This window comes from Pan troglodytes, chromosome 12 (genome assembly GCF_028858775.2).
Source record: "Pan troglodytes isolate AG18354 chromosome 12, NHGRI_mPanTro3-v2.0_pri, whole genome shotgun sequence".
In the NCBI taxonomy this organism is placed as follows: Eukaryota; Metazoa; Chordata; class Mammalia; order Primates; family Hominidae; genus Pan; species Pan troglodytes.
In genome coordinates this window covers 91,003,541-91,017,537 of record NC_072410.2, presented here as the reverse complement: position 1 = coordinate 91,017,537, position 13,997 = coordinate 91,003,541, and the positions used below count along the sequence as shown (strand labels likewise).

Sequence of the window (13,997 nt, the reverse complement as noted above, 5' to 3'; positions counted from 1 at the left end):
CTCAGCCATGGTTTTAATTTTTTTTAACAACATATTGCTCCACCAGAAACAAGCACATTAACTAGCTTAGTTCCTGTGGTTGGTTGGTTTATTCTTATTTCACTGGAGATGTTCTCTTTTTTTTTTTTTCAATTAAAAAAAACTTTGTGCTTCAAAATTTAAACCCGAGACACACTTATCTCACAGGAAGTTTATTCTAAGAAATGTTTTTCTAGGACAAGTATCTGTTTTCCCTTAGTGCCCCCCAACACAGCATATACATGTTAATTACTTAATTTCAGTTTATAATAATTGAAGTTCCATTAATTTGTGAGATTATACCCAGATCACACACACACTCTAAAAATATTCCTAGTTGTATTCTAGTTTTACTAACTGCCAAAGGTTTTTTGCAATAATCTCAGTCACCCACTGGAGATGTTCTTAAGCCCTGAGAAGACAGATCATCATTCACAGAAATAGACAGCACTGAGCAAAAACACATTGCTGTCCATCCATCCTCATCTTTCAGTAATCAACAAGTGCTTTCAAAATACTATGAGTTAGATAGATCAACATGTTAATTAATCTTCTTAGAATTTGAAATTCATCATCTAGATATTTTCCTATTGTTTGTTGTATTATTCCTGGCAACGGTAACCAACTTTATTTTAATTGGTAGCCAATCATTATAAAATTTTTGATGACTGACTCTATATTTTTGCCAAACAGAGTTGCCCAATGTTTTCCCCCATTAAAACAAACATATAAGTAGTTGAAAGAAAAAGCAAACAAACAATTTACAAGTCAGAAAGCCCTAGAACTGAGGTGGTATGCTGATATGCTCGCAACAAAATGCTTGATCTAATACTTAGGACATAAGCTAGATGCAAGCAACTCAGCACTCAACATAAAAGTTTTGCTAAGATTAATTTGGTTTTAGAAAAGCAAAGCTGACCTAGGCATATTGACTTGAATCCATGGTAGGATTCTGCTAAATACCTCTAGAAGTGTCTGTGATTTGCTATCTGTGTGTAAAAACATATAAACAATCAGGCCAGGCATGGTGGCTTCTGTCTGTAATCCCAGCAGTTTGGGAGGCCGAGGTGGGCGGATCACCTGAGGTTGGGAGTTCGAGACCATGCTGACCAATATGGAGAAATCCCATCTGTACTAAAAATACAAAATTAGCAGGGCGTGGTAGTTCATGCCTGTAATTTCAGCTACTTGGGAGGCTGAGGCAGGAGAATCGCTTGGACCCAGGAGGTGGAGGTTGCATTGAGCCAAGATCACACCATTGCACTCCAGCCTGGGCATCAAGAGCGAAACTCCATCTAAAAAAGAATATATATATATATTTATTATATATTTATATATATTATATTTTATAAACAAAGCTTCTTTTAAAACTCTGAATTATTTTTCTTTGTACTTTGATATCTTTGCAAATGAATAAGCCTATTAGCAGAGGGAATTATTTCCATGGAGAGGCTTAAACACATATGTACGGTTATATGTTATAACATCTCAGTTAACTACAATGGTGGGTGGGAATGGAGTTCTCTAAATAATTGGATTTTATAGTTAAGTTCATTAAAGAAGCTAAATGAAACCCTATAACATGTGACACTAATAATCACCCACTGTTTTTAAAACTTTCTTCTTCTTTGGATTCCGTGACATTCCCTTCTACTAATTATTTTCCTATGTGCTGACCATTCTTCTGATTATTTCTCATTTCTCTTACTCTTCAACATCCCCCAAATGTTTCCACATTTCTTTCCTCAATAACCGTTCTTTATACCTATTTAATGCAATCAGCCTTTCACACGCCTTCCATTATCAACTCTATGTAAATAGTATCACCAGAACAAATTGCTGTGGTAGAGAGATGAAGGAAGGAAAAAAGCAAAGAGAATGAGCAAGACAGAGAGAGAGGGAAAGGGAGGGACAGCTTACTCCTAAAATATTTTCCCCCAGCTTCTCCCCCAAGTTCCAGACCCACTTTTCCAATCTCAAGGTGAACATTTCCAGTTGAATAACATCTTACTCAAAAGATGTTGAAACCACATCTTTAAAATAATGTTTTATTGAGCTATGTTTGATATAAAATTAACTGCATATATTTAAATGTAGTTTGATACATTCTGACATATGTATACACCCATGAAATTATCATAATGAAAATAGTAAACATATGCTCACTGCCCAAAATTTCCTCATGCCTTTTCATAATCCCTTCCTTTCTCACTCTTCACCACAGACCCTCCTTTAGTTGACCCTCCCATACCCAAAGAAATTGATTTAATTTTTGTCAATATAGATTTGTTTGCATTTTATAGTTTCACATGAATGAAATCATACAGTATATACTCTTTTTAGATTAGCTTCTTTAACTCATAAAGCATAATTAGATTTGTCCTTGTTGTTGAATGTATCCACGGTGCATTCTTCTTTGTTGTTTAGTATTGCATTGTATACCATGCATTATATGCCGTGCGTGGTACACCACAATTTGTTTATCCACTCACCTGTTGATAGAAATTTGGGTTGCTTATAGTTTGGGACTATTGCAAATGAAGCTATATGAATGTTAGTGTACAAATCTATATGTGAACATATATTTCTTTTTCTATTGGGTAAATAAATATATTGGAGGACTATTAGATTGTAGGTCTTATTCATTCTTTTTATTTTTTTCATACCCATTAACCATCCCCACCTCCCTCCTTGCCCACTTGCTTCCCTCCTAGCCTCTGGTAACTATCCTTCTATTCTCTATCTCCACGAGTTCAATAGTTTCAATTTTTAAGTCCCACAAATAAGTGAGAACATGTGATATTTGTCTTTCTGTGTTTGGTTTATTTCACTTAACATAATGACCTCAAGTTCCATCCATGTTGTTGCCGATGAGAAACTTATTTTTTATTGCTGAATAATACTCCATTGGGCATAAGTACCACATTTTCTTTACTGAAATTCATCTCTTGATGGACACTTAGGTTACTTCCAAATCTTGGCTATTGTGAACGGTGCTGCAACAAACATGGGAGTGCAGGTATCTCTTTGATAGACTGACTCCCATTCTTTTGGGTATAGAACCAGCAGTGGAATTGTTGGATCACATGGTAGCTCTATTTCTGGTTATTTGTGGAACCTCCAAACTGATCTACGTATTGGTTATACTAATTTACATTTCCACCAACAGTGTATGAGGGCTCCCTTTTCTCTACATCCTTGCCAGCATTTGTTATTGCCTGACTATTGGGGAAAAGTCGTATTAACTGGGGCAAGATGATATCTCATGGCAGTTTTGATTCGCAAATCTCTGGTGATCAATGACATTGAGCACCTTTTCACATGCCTCTTGCCATTTGTATGTCTTCTTTTGAGATGGGTCTATTTAAATATATTGTCCTTTTTTTAAATCAAATTATTAGATTTTTTGTACAATTGTTTGAGCTCCTTATATATTCTGGTTACTAATCCTTTGTCAGATGCATGGTTTGCAGATATTTTCTCCCATTCTGTGGGTTGTCTCTTCACTTTGTTGATTGTCTCCTTTGCTGTGCAGAAGCTTTTTAACTTGATGTGATCCCATTTCTTCATTTTTGCTTTGGTTGCCTGTATTTGTGGGGTACTACTCAAGCAATTTTTGCCGAGACCAATGTCCTGGAGAGTTTCCCCAATGTTTTCTTGTAGTAGTTTCATACTTTAAAGACTTAGATTTTTGTCTGTAATCCATTTTGATTGGATTTTTTATAAGGCAAGAGATAGGAGTCAAGTTTTATTCTTTTGCATATTGATGTCCAGTTTTCCCAGCACCATTTATTGAAGAGACTGTCTGTATTAGCCCATTCTTGCATTGCTATAAAGACACATCTGAGGCCGGGTGCAGTGGCTCATGCTGTAATCCCAGCATTTCGGGAGGCTGAGGTGGGTGGATCATGAGGTCAGGAGATCAAGACCATCCTGGCCAACATGGTGAAACCCCGTCTCTACTAAAAATACAAAAATTAGCTGGGCATGGTGGTGTGCACCTGTAGTCCCAGCTACTCGGGAGGCTGATGCAGGAGAATCACTTGAACCCAGGAAGCAGAGGTTGCAGTGAGCCAAGATCACACTACTGCACTCCAGCCTGGTGACAGAGCGAGACTCAGTCTCAAAAAAAAAAAAAAAAAAGAAAGAAAGAAAGGCCAGGCGCGATGGCTCATGCCTGTAATCCCAGCACTTTGGGAGGCCAAGGCAGGCACATCAAGAGGTCAGGAGATGAGACCATCCTGGCTAACACGGTAAAACCCCGTCTCTACTAAAAATACAAAAAATTTGCCGGGTGTGGTGGCATGTGCCTGTAGTCCCAGCAGAAGAATGGCATGAACCTGGGAGGCAGAGCTTGCAGTAAGCCAAGAGCATGCCACTGCACTCCAGCCTGGGTGACAGAGTGAGACTCCATCTCAAAAAAAAAAAAAAAAAAAAAGACACACCTGAGACTGGGCAATTTATAAAGAAAAACTCTGGTCATGATCAGCAGGCTGTACAGGAAGCAAGCATGATGCTGGAATCTGCTTGGCTATGGGGAAGACCTCAGGAATCTTACAATCATGGCAGAAGATGAATAGGGAGCAGGCACATCACATGGCCAGAGCAGGAGCAAGATACATACGGCAAGGTGCCACACACTTTTAAACAGCCAGATTTCACATAAAGTCACTCACTATCACCAGAATGGCACCTGGAGGATGGTGCTAAACCATTTATGAGAAATCAGCCCCCATGATCCAATTACTTTCACTAGGCCCCACCTCCAATACGGTGGATTACAATTCACCAAGAAATTTGGACAAGGACACAGATCTAGACTGTATCATTCCACCCTTGACCCCTCTCAAATCTCATCTCTTTCTCACATTTCAAAACACAATCATGCCTTCCCAACAGTCCTCCCAAAGTCTTAGCTCATTCCAGCATTAACTCTGAATTTCAAGTCCAAAGTCTCATCTTATATTCATCTCCTTCCACCTATGAGCCTGTAAAATCAAATCCCAAGGTACAATGGGAGTATAGGCATTATGTAAACATTCCTGCTCCAAAAGGGAGAAATCAACCAAAAGAAAGAGACTACGTCTGTCTCACACAAGTTCAAAACCCAGCAGGACAGTCACTGAATCTTAACGCTCCCAAATAATCTCCTTTGACTCCATGTCCCACATCCAGGTCACAGTGGTTCAGGGAGTGGGTTCACAAGGCCTTAGGCAGCTCTGCCCCTGTGGCTTTGGAGGGTTCAACCCCCACAGCTACTCTCATGAGCTGGCATTAAGTGTCTGTGGGCTTTTCCAGGCACACTGTCAGGGGATCTACCACTATGAGGTCTGTGGGACAGCAGCCCTCTTCTCATTGCTCCACTAAGCAGTGCCCCAGTGGGGACTCTGTGAGGGGTCTCCAACCCCACAATTCCCCTCCACACTGCCCTAGTAGAGGTTCTCCATGAGGGCTCCATCCCTGCGGTAGGCTTCTGCCTAGACACACAGGCTTTTCCATACATCCTCTGAAATCTAGGTGGAGGCTCCTAAGCCTCAACTGTTGCACTCTGTGCACCTGCAGGCTTAACACTACATGAAAGCCACCAAGGCTTATGGCTTGTATCCTCTGAAGCAGCAGCTCAAGCTGTACCTGAGCCCCTTTGAGCCATGGATGGAGCAGAAGTGGCTGGGATGTGGTGGAGCAGTGTCCTGAGGCTGCACAGAGTACTGGGGCTTCGGGCCTGGCCCACAAAACCATTCTTTACTCCTAGGCCTCAGGGCCTGTGATGGGAGGGGCTGCCTCAAAGGTCTCTGAAATGCTTTTGAGGCCTTTTCCCCATTGTCTTGGCTATCAGTACTTGACTTCTCTTCAGTTATGCAAATCTTTCTAGCAAGTGGTTGCTCCACAGCCTACCTTGCAACTTCTGCCTGTTACCCAGTTCTAAGTCTGCTTCCACATTTTCAGGTGTCTTTATAGCAATGACCCACTCCTAGGTACAAATTTTCTGTATTAGTCAATTTTCACATTGCCATAAAGAAATACCTGAGACTGAGTAATGTATAAAGCAAAAAGGTTTTATTAGCTTATGGTTCTGCATGCTGTACAGGAAGCTTGATGCTGGCATCTGCTCAACTTCTAGGAGGGTCTTATGAAACTTACAATCTGTGGCAGAAGGTAGGGAACAGCATGCACATGACATGGGCAGAGCTGGAGCAAGAGAAGGAGAGCAAGGTGCCATACACTTTCAAAGAGCCAGATCTCATGAGAACTCACTATTGTGAGGAAAGCACCAACAGGATGGTGCTAAATCATTCATGAGAAATCCAACCCATGATCCAATCAATCCCACCAGGTCCTACCTCCAATACTACGGACTACAATTCAACATGAAATTTGGGCTGGGACACATATCCAAACTATATCACTGTCTTTTCCCTCATCTATGTTCTTGACAACTGTGTCGAAAATGAGTTCATTGTAGGTATATGAATTAGTTTCTGGGTTGTCTATGCTGTTCCATTGGTCTATGTGTCTATTTTTATGCCAGTACCATGTTGTTTTGGTGACTATAGTTTTAGAATATAATTTGAAGTCAGGTAATGTGATTCCTCCAGTTTCATTCATTTTGCTCAGGATAGTTTTGGCTATTCTAGGACTTCTGCAATTCCATGTAAAGGTTAGGATTGTTTATTCTATTTCTGTGAAGAATGTCACTGGGCTTTGGATAGGGAGTGCATTGAGTCTGCAGACTGCTTTGGCTAGTATGGACATTTTAACAATATTGATTCTTCCAATCCATGAACATGGAATATCTTTCCATTTATCTGTGTCCTCTTCAATTTATTTCATCAGTGTTATATAGTTTTTGTTTTTGTTTTTTGAGATGGAGTCTCACTCTGTCACCCAGGCTGGAGTGCAGTGGCGTAATCTTGGCTCACTGCAACCTCCACCTCCCAGGTTCAAGCAATTCTCCTGCCTCAACCTCCCCAGTAGCTGGGACTACAGGCAGGCACCACCGCGTCTGGCTGATTTTTGTATTTTTAGTAGAGACAGGGTTTCACCATGTTAGCCAGGGTGGTCTCAAACTCCTGACTTCAGGTGATTCACCTGCCTCAACCTCCCAAAGTGCTGTGATTACAGGAATGAGCCACCATGCCTGGCCAGTGTTATATAGTTTTAACTGTAGAGATCTTTCACTTATTTGGTTAAGTTCATTCCTAAGTATTTAACTTTATTCATAGCTATTGTAAATGGGATTAATTTCTTGATTTCTTTTTCAGATTGTTTGCTATTGGCATATAGAAGTGCTACTGAATTTTGTATAAATTTATGCTGTATGTTAATTTTGTATCCTGCAACTTACTGAATTTGTTTATCAGTTCTAATAGGGTTTTTTGGTGGAGTATTTAAGTTTTTCCAAATATAAGATTATATCATCTGCAAACAAGGATAATTTGGCTTCTTCCATTCCAATTTGGACACCCTTTATTTCTTTCTCTTGTCTAATTGCTCTGGCTAAGATTTCCAGTACTATGTTGAAGAATAGTGATGAAAGTGGGCAAACTTGTCATGTTCCACATCTAAGAGGAAAGGCTTTCAGTGTTTCCCCATTCAGTATGATGCTGGCCATGGGTCTTTTTTATTTATTGAGGTATATTCCTTCTATACCCAGTTTTTTGAGAGTTTTTATCATGAAGGGATGTTGGACTGTAATGCTTTTTCAGCATCAATTGAAATGATCATATGGTTTTTGTCCTTCATTCTGTGGATATGATGTATCACACTGATTGATTTGCATGTGTTGAACCATCCTTTCATCCCTGGGATAAATACCACTTGGTCATAATGATTTATCTTTTTGATGTATTGTTGAATTCAGTTTGCCAGTATTTTGTTGAGGATTTTTGCATCAGTATTCATCAGAAAACTTGGCCTGTAGTTTTCCTTTTTTGATGTGTCTTTGTCTGGTTTTGGTAGCAGGATAATACTGGCCTCATAGAATGAGTTTGAGAGTAATCCCTTTTTTCTGTCTTTTGGAACAGTTTGAGTAGAATTGGTATTAGTTCTTCTTTAAATGTTTGGTAGAATTCAGTGTTAAAGCCATTGGGCCCACACTTTTCTTTACTAGGAGACTTTTTTTTTTCTTCAAATTTTATTTTAAGGGTACATGTGCAGGTTTGTTACACAGATAAATGTGTGCCATGGTGGTTTGCTGCACAGATCATTCCATCACCTAGGTAGTAAGCCCAGCGGCCATTAGCTATTCTTCCTGATTCTCCCTCCCCTCAATACCCACCCTCCAACCAACAGGCCCCAGTGTGTGTTGTTTTCCCTTATGTGTCCATGTGGTCTCATTGTTCAGCTCCCACTTATAACTGAGAACGTGTGATGTTTGGTTTTTTGTTCCTGCGTTAGTTTGATGAGGATAATGTCTTTCAACTCCATACATGTTCTGCAAATAACATAATCTTATTCCTTTTTATGGCTGTATAGTATTGCCTGGTGTATCCCTGCCTCATAGAATGAGTTTGGAAGTATTCCCTCCTCCTCTATTTTTCAAAATAATTTGAGTAGGATTGATATTAGTTCTTTTTCAAATGTTTGCTAAAATTCAGCAGTGAAGCCATTGGATTCCAGGCTTTTCTTTGCTGGGAGACTTTTTATTACAGCTTTAATCTTGTTACTTGTTATTGGTCTGTTCAGATTTTAGATTTCTTCATGGTTCAGTTTTGGTAGGTTGTCTGTGTCGAGGAATTTATCCATTTCCTCTAGACTTTCCAATATATGGGCATGTAGTTGCTCATATTAGCCACTAATAATCCTTTGAATTTCTGTGGTATCAGTTGTAATGTCTCCTTTTTCATCTCTGTTTTTATGTATTTGAGTCCTCTCCATTTTTCCCTTACTCTGGCTAAATGTTTGTCAATTTTATCTTTTGAAAAAAACCAACTTTTTGTTTCATTGGTCTTTTGTATTGTTTTCCTCATTTCAAATTCATTTATTTCTGCTTCAACTTTTTTTATTTTTTTTTTTAACCTCTGAACTTTTTATTGGCTTCGGGCTCCCCAAAGGATACCCTGCTTCTGCTGGCTTAATGCCTCAGAATTTTGGTGTCATTGGTCTCAGACACCACTTTGCCATCCACTATCTGGCGGGTCTATCTGGCGGGTGGTGGTCTTTTGGATGGTTTGCATGGAGTTGCTGCAGTCCAGGGTATCACCAAGATTGAAGTCCTTGCCATCTTCCAGCAGGCGGCGGTAGGTGGCGATCTCAGCCTCCAGCTTGACCCTGATGTTCAGCAGGGCCTGGTACTCCTGGGCCTGGCACTGTCCCTCTGCCCAGGTTTGTGCCAGCTCTGACTCCAGGTGCAGCAGGATCCCATTGAGCTGCTCCATCTGCAGGGCATAGCGGGCCACTACCTCCCTCAGGCTGTTCTCCAAACTGGCCTTCAGATTTCTCATGGAGTCCAGGTTGATCTCCAAGAACTGGACTGCATGTCTCAGCTCTGTGAGCGTCGTCTTAGCAGCTCCAACCTCAGTGGACTGTGTGGTGACCACTGTGGTGCTCTCCTCAATCTGCTAAGACCACTTATTGTCCAGCTCCTCTCTGTTCTTCTGAGCCAGCTCGTCGTATTGGGCCCAGATGTCTGCCATGATCTTGGTGAAGTCCTGAGATGTGGGGACATCTACCACCACAGTCAACCCAGAGCTGGCAATCTGGGCTTGTAGGCCTTTTACTTCCTCTTCATGGTTCTTCTTCATAAGAGCAGCTCCTCCTTGAAAGCCTGGATCTCTGTCTCCAGCTGCAGCTGAGTGACATTGGTGTCATCAATGACCTCGCAGAGCCCATGGATGTCGTTCTCTACCGACTGGCACATGGCCAGCTCTGTCTCACAGTTGACTCTAAAATCATCAGCAGCAAGACAGGCATTGTCAATCTGCAGAACGATGTGGGCATTATCCACAGTATTTGCGAAGATCTGGGCCCTCAGGTCCTCCATAGTCTTGAAGTAATGGCTCCAGTCTCTGACCGGGGATCCCTTCTTCTCCAGGTGCTCCCGGATTTTGCTCTCCAGCCTCCAGTTCTCATTCTCCAGCCTCCTCACTCTGTCCAGGTAGGAGGGCAGGCAGTCGTTCAGGCTTTGTATGGTCTCCTTCTCGTTCTGGATGCCTCCCATTCCTGCCAGACCCCCGGCCATCCCCGTGCCCAGGCCCCCGGAACATCATGCCGTCCCGGAAGCTGGTGGAGCGGGACATAGAGATCCGGGAACGAGAGCCCCCGGCACATGCATAGACTCTGGCCGAGCTGCTGACCTGCCAGGTGCCGTAGCTGGGCGCCTGGACAGAGTCTAGGGACCGGTAGTTGGTGGAGAAGGTGGAGCGAGTGATGAAGCTCATGCTGTCTGGGGAAGAGAGTGAGAGGACAGGACTCAGGCTTCGCCAACGACCTGCTTCAACTTTTGTTATTTGTTTTCTTCTACTAATTTTGATTTGGTTTGCTCTTGCTTTTCTATTCCTTAAAATGAATCATTAGATTATTTATCTGAAGTTTTTCTTCTTTTTTGATGTGGTCACTTATAGCTATAAATTTCCGTCTTCGTACTGCTTTCACTGTATCCCAAAGGTTTTGGTATGCTTCCATTATCATTTATTCCAAGAAATTTTTCAATTTCCTTCTTAATTTCTTCATTGACCCACTGGTCATTCAGGAGCATATTGCTGAATTTCCATGTGTTTGTATAGTTTTTTTTTTTTTTCAAATTTTAACATATTTTATTGATTTAGGGGCCCAACAAGGCAGCCTTTGGTCTTAAGAAAGGCACCTCATTGAAAATAATACATCACAGTGCTGTTGAGTGATCCCAGTCACAAGATTTGAGAACGGAAAGGACAATCTTTGGATGAGATAGCTTAGGACACTTGCTCATTTATTTAAAAGAGTCCCTTCACACACTGCAGATAAAAGAAGGCAAGAGCATAGGATTGTGGCATGTGCTGGATAGCTGTGAGAGGTTACTCATGAGAGTAGGTAGCCTAGTAAATTAGTGGTAAGTCAGGAGAAGGGAATCAGCCTCCCTTTCCATTTCATTCCCTTCCCCCTCCCCTTGATTTCAGTTTGCTTGATTTGTTGAGCCACCATCCCTATGAATACACCTTACATCTCTTTCAAATGTGGAGATGGTTTACAGTATGTGGAACCAGGGTAAGTAATCAAAGCCTCCCTGTTCCAAGCTATAGACAGACAGGACAACAATTCGATTTCCTGTACTCTTGGTCTGGAACCCATGGGGTTCTGAGTTAAAAGCTGAGGTCTCAGAGCACTGGCTTTAAAAAATATTTTCACCAGTCCAGAGTAAATGAAAACCCAATTCCTTAGAAATAACATTGTATCTCTCTATTTCTACCCCCACCCTCCAAGCATGGTGTTTTTAAAAAAATTAATTTTTCCCTTACTTTAAAAACTCCCACCTATGTATAAAAGAAACTGCCACACTACAATAACACTGCTGTTGTTCCAAGTATTCCTCTGAGCCCCTCACCAGCCCTCCCTCACCATCCTCACCCTGATCACCCTTCCCTTCTGCCCAGCACCTAAGAGCAGGCATCACGCCGTGGGGTGATGGGCAGTGGTGCAGTCTCGCCTGGCCTTCTGATACTAGGATGTGGCTTTGGAGAAGGCTGCTAGGGTGCTTGCGAACACGACATCAGGGGTCTGGGATGCATCAATGGCAGAGTGGATCTCCCGTTTCCTGAAGTACTCTATGAGTGGGGTGGTTGGAGTGTCGTAGGCTTGCAGGCGGATTTTCAAGGCGTTTTCATTATCATCTGATCGACGAATCAAGGGTTCCCCGGTGATGTCATCTTTCATGAGCTCTTTTGGAGGGTTGAACTCCTCATAGTAGGAACGGCCACTCTTGGGGTGAATCAGCCTTCCTGTGATTCTTCGGATCAGCAGAGAGTCTGGGATGCTGAATTCAATCACAGAATCAAGCTTCTTTTTCCTCTTCTCCATGAGGTCATCGAGCATTTCTGCCTGCCTCACAGTCCGAGGGAAGCCATCCAGAAGAAAAACATTTTTGCACAAGGGGGGTCTCCAAATTCTTCTCAATAAGCTCCACTACCATTTCATCACTCACCAGTTTCCCAGCATCCATAGTTGCCTTCAGCTTTTTTTCTAGCTCTGAGCCAGAAGCCACCATGGCCCTCAGCCTGTCCCCAGTAGCCGAATGGCAGACACAGAAGTTTTCAGCCAATATGGGTGCCTGGGTGCCTTTACCGTCCCCAGGAGGCCCCAGCAGCACGGCCTGGATGCCTTTAGGATACTCGGGTTCTGCCGCTGGCACGCTGGGAGCCATGTCCGCCGAAGTCCTTGTATAGTTTTACAAAGTTCCTCTCGTTATTCTTAGTTTTATTTCATTGTGGTCAGAGAAGATTCTTGATATTATTTCAATTTTTTTTAATGTTTTGTTTTGTAACCTAACATATCGCCTGTCCTTCAGAATGATTTATGTGCTGAGGAGAAGAATGTGTATTCTGCAGCCATTGGATGAAATGTTCCGTAAATATCTATTAGATCCATTTGTTCCATAGTGTAGATTAAGTCCAAAGTTTCTCTGTTAATTTTCTATCTGGGAGATCTGTCCAATGCTGAAATTGAGGTGTTGAAGTCTCTGGATATTATTGTATTGAGATCTCCCTCTTTAGCTCTATTAATTAATATTTGCTTTATATATTTGGGTGCTCTAGTATTGAATGCATATAGATTAATAATCATTATACCCTCTTGCTGAACTAACCCCTTTATCATTATATAATGACCTTCTTTGTCTCTTCTTATAGTTTTTTTTTATTATACTTTAAGTTTGAGGGTACATGTGCACAGCGTGCAGGTTTGCTACATATGTATACATGTGCCATGTTGGTGTGCTGCACCCATTAACTCGTCATTTAACATTAGATATATCTCCTAATGCTATCCCTCCCCACTCCCCCCACCTCACAACAGACCTCGGTGTGTGATGTTTCCCTTCCTGTGTCCATGTGTTCTCATTGTTCAATTCCCACCTATGAGTGAGAACATGTGGTGTTTGGTTTTTTGTCCTTGCGATAGTTTGCTGAGAATGATGGTTTCCAGCTTCATCCATATCCCTACAAAGGACATGAACTCATCATTTTTTATGGCTGCATAGTATTCCATGGTGTATATGTGCCACATTTTCTTAATCCAGTCTGTCATTGTTGGACATGTGGGTTGGTTCCAAGTCTTTGCTATTGTGAATAGTGCTGCAATAAACATACGTGTGCATGTGTCTTTATAGCAGCATGATTTATAATCCTTTGGGTATATACCCAGTAATGGGATGGCCGGGTCAAATGGTATTTCTAGTTCTAGATCCCTGAGGAATCACCACACTGACTTCCACAATGGTTGAACTAGTTTACAGACCTACCAACAGTGTAAAAGTGTTCCTATTTCTCCACATCCTCTCCAGCACCTGTTGTTTCCTAACTTTTTAATGATGGCCATTCTAACTGGTGTGAGATGGTATCTCATTGTGGTTTTGATTTGCATTTCTCTGATGGCCAGTAATCATGAGCATTTTTTCAAGTGTCTTTTGGCTGCATAAATGTCGTCTTTTGAGAAGTGTCTGTTCATATCCTTTGCCCACTTTTTGATGGGGTTGTTTTTTTCTTGTAAATTTGTTTGAGTTCATTGTAAATTCTGGATATTAACCCTTTGTCAGATGAGTAGATTGCAAAAATTTTCTCCCATTCTGTAGGTTGCCTGTCCACTCTGATGGTAGTTTCTTTTGCTGTGCAGAAGCTCTTTAGTTTAATTAGATCCCATTTGTCAATTTTGGCTTTTGTTGCCATTGCTTTTGGTCAAATTGTCTCTATTTGCAGATGACATGATTGTATATCTAGAAAACCCCATCGTCTCAGCCAAAAATCTCCTTAAGCTGATAGGCAACTTCAGCAAAGTCTCAGGATACAAAA

General features: G+C 41.5%; 2 pseudogenes; both read right to left on the bottom strand.

Moving 5' to 3' along the window:
* Positions 1-8,551: 8,551 nt before the first annotated feature.
* Positions 8,552-11,370, bottom strand: LOC107973421 (keratin, type I cytoskeletal 18-like; annotated as a pseudogene).
* Positions 11,371-11,574: 204 nt separating this feature from the next.
* Positions 11,575-12,384, bottom strand: LOC107973422 (adenylate kinase 2, mitochondrial-like; annotated as a pseudogene).
* Between the last annotated feature and the right edge of the window lie 1,613 nt (positions 12,385-13,997).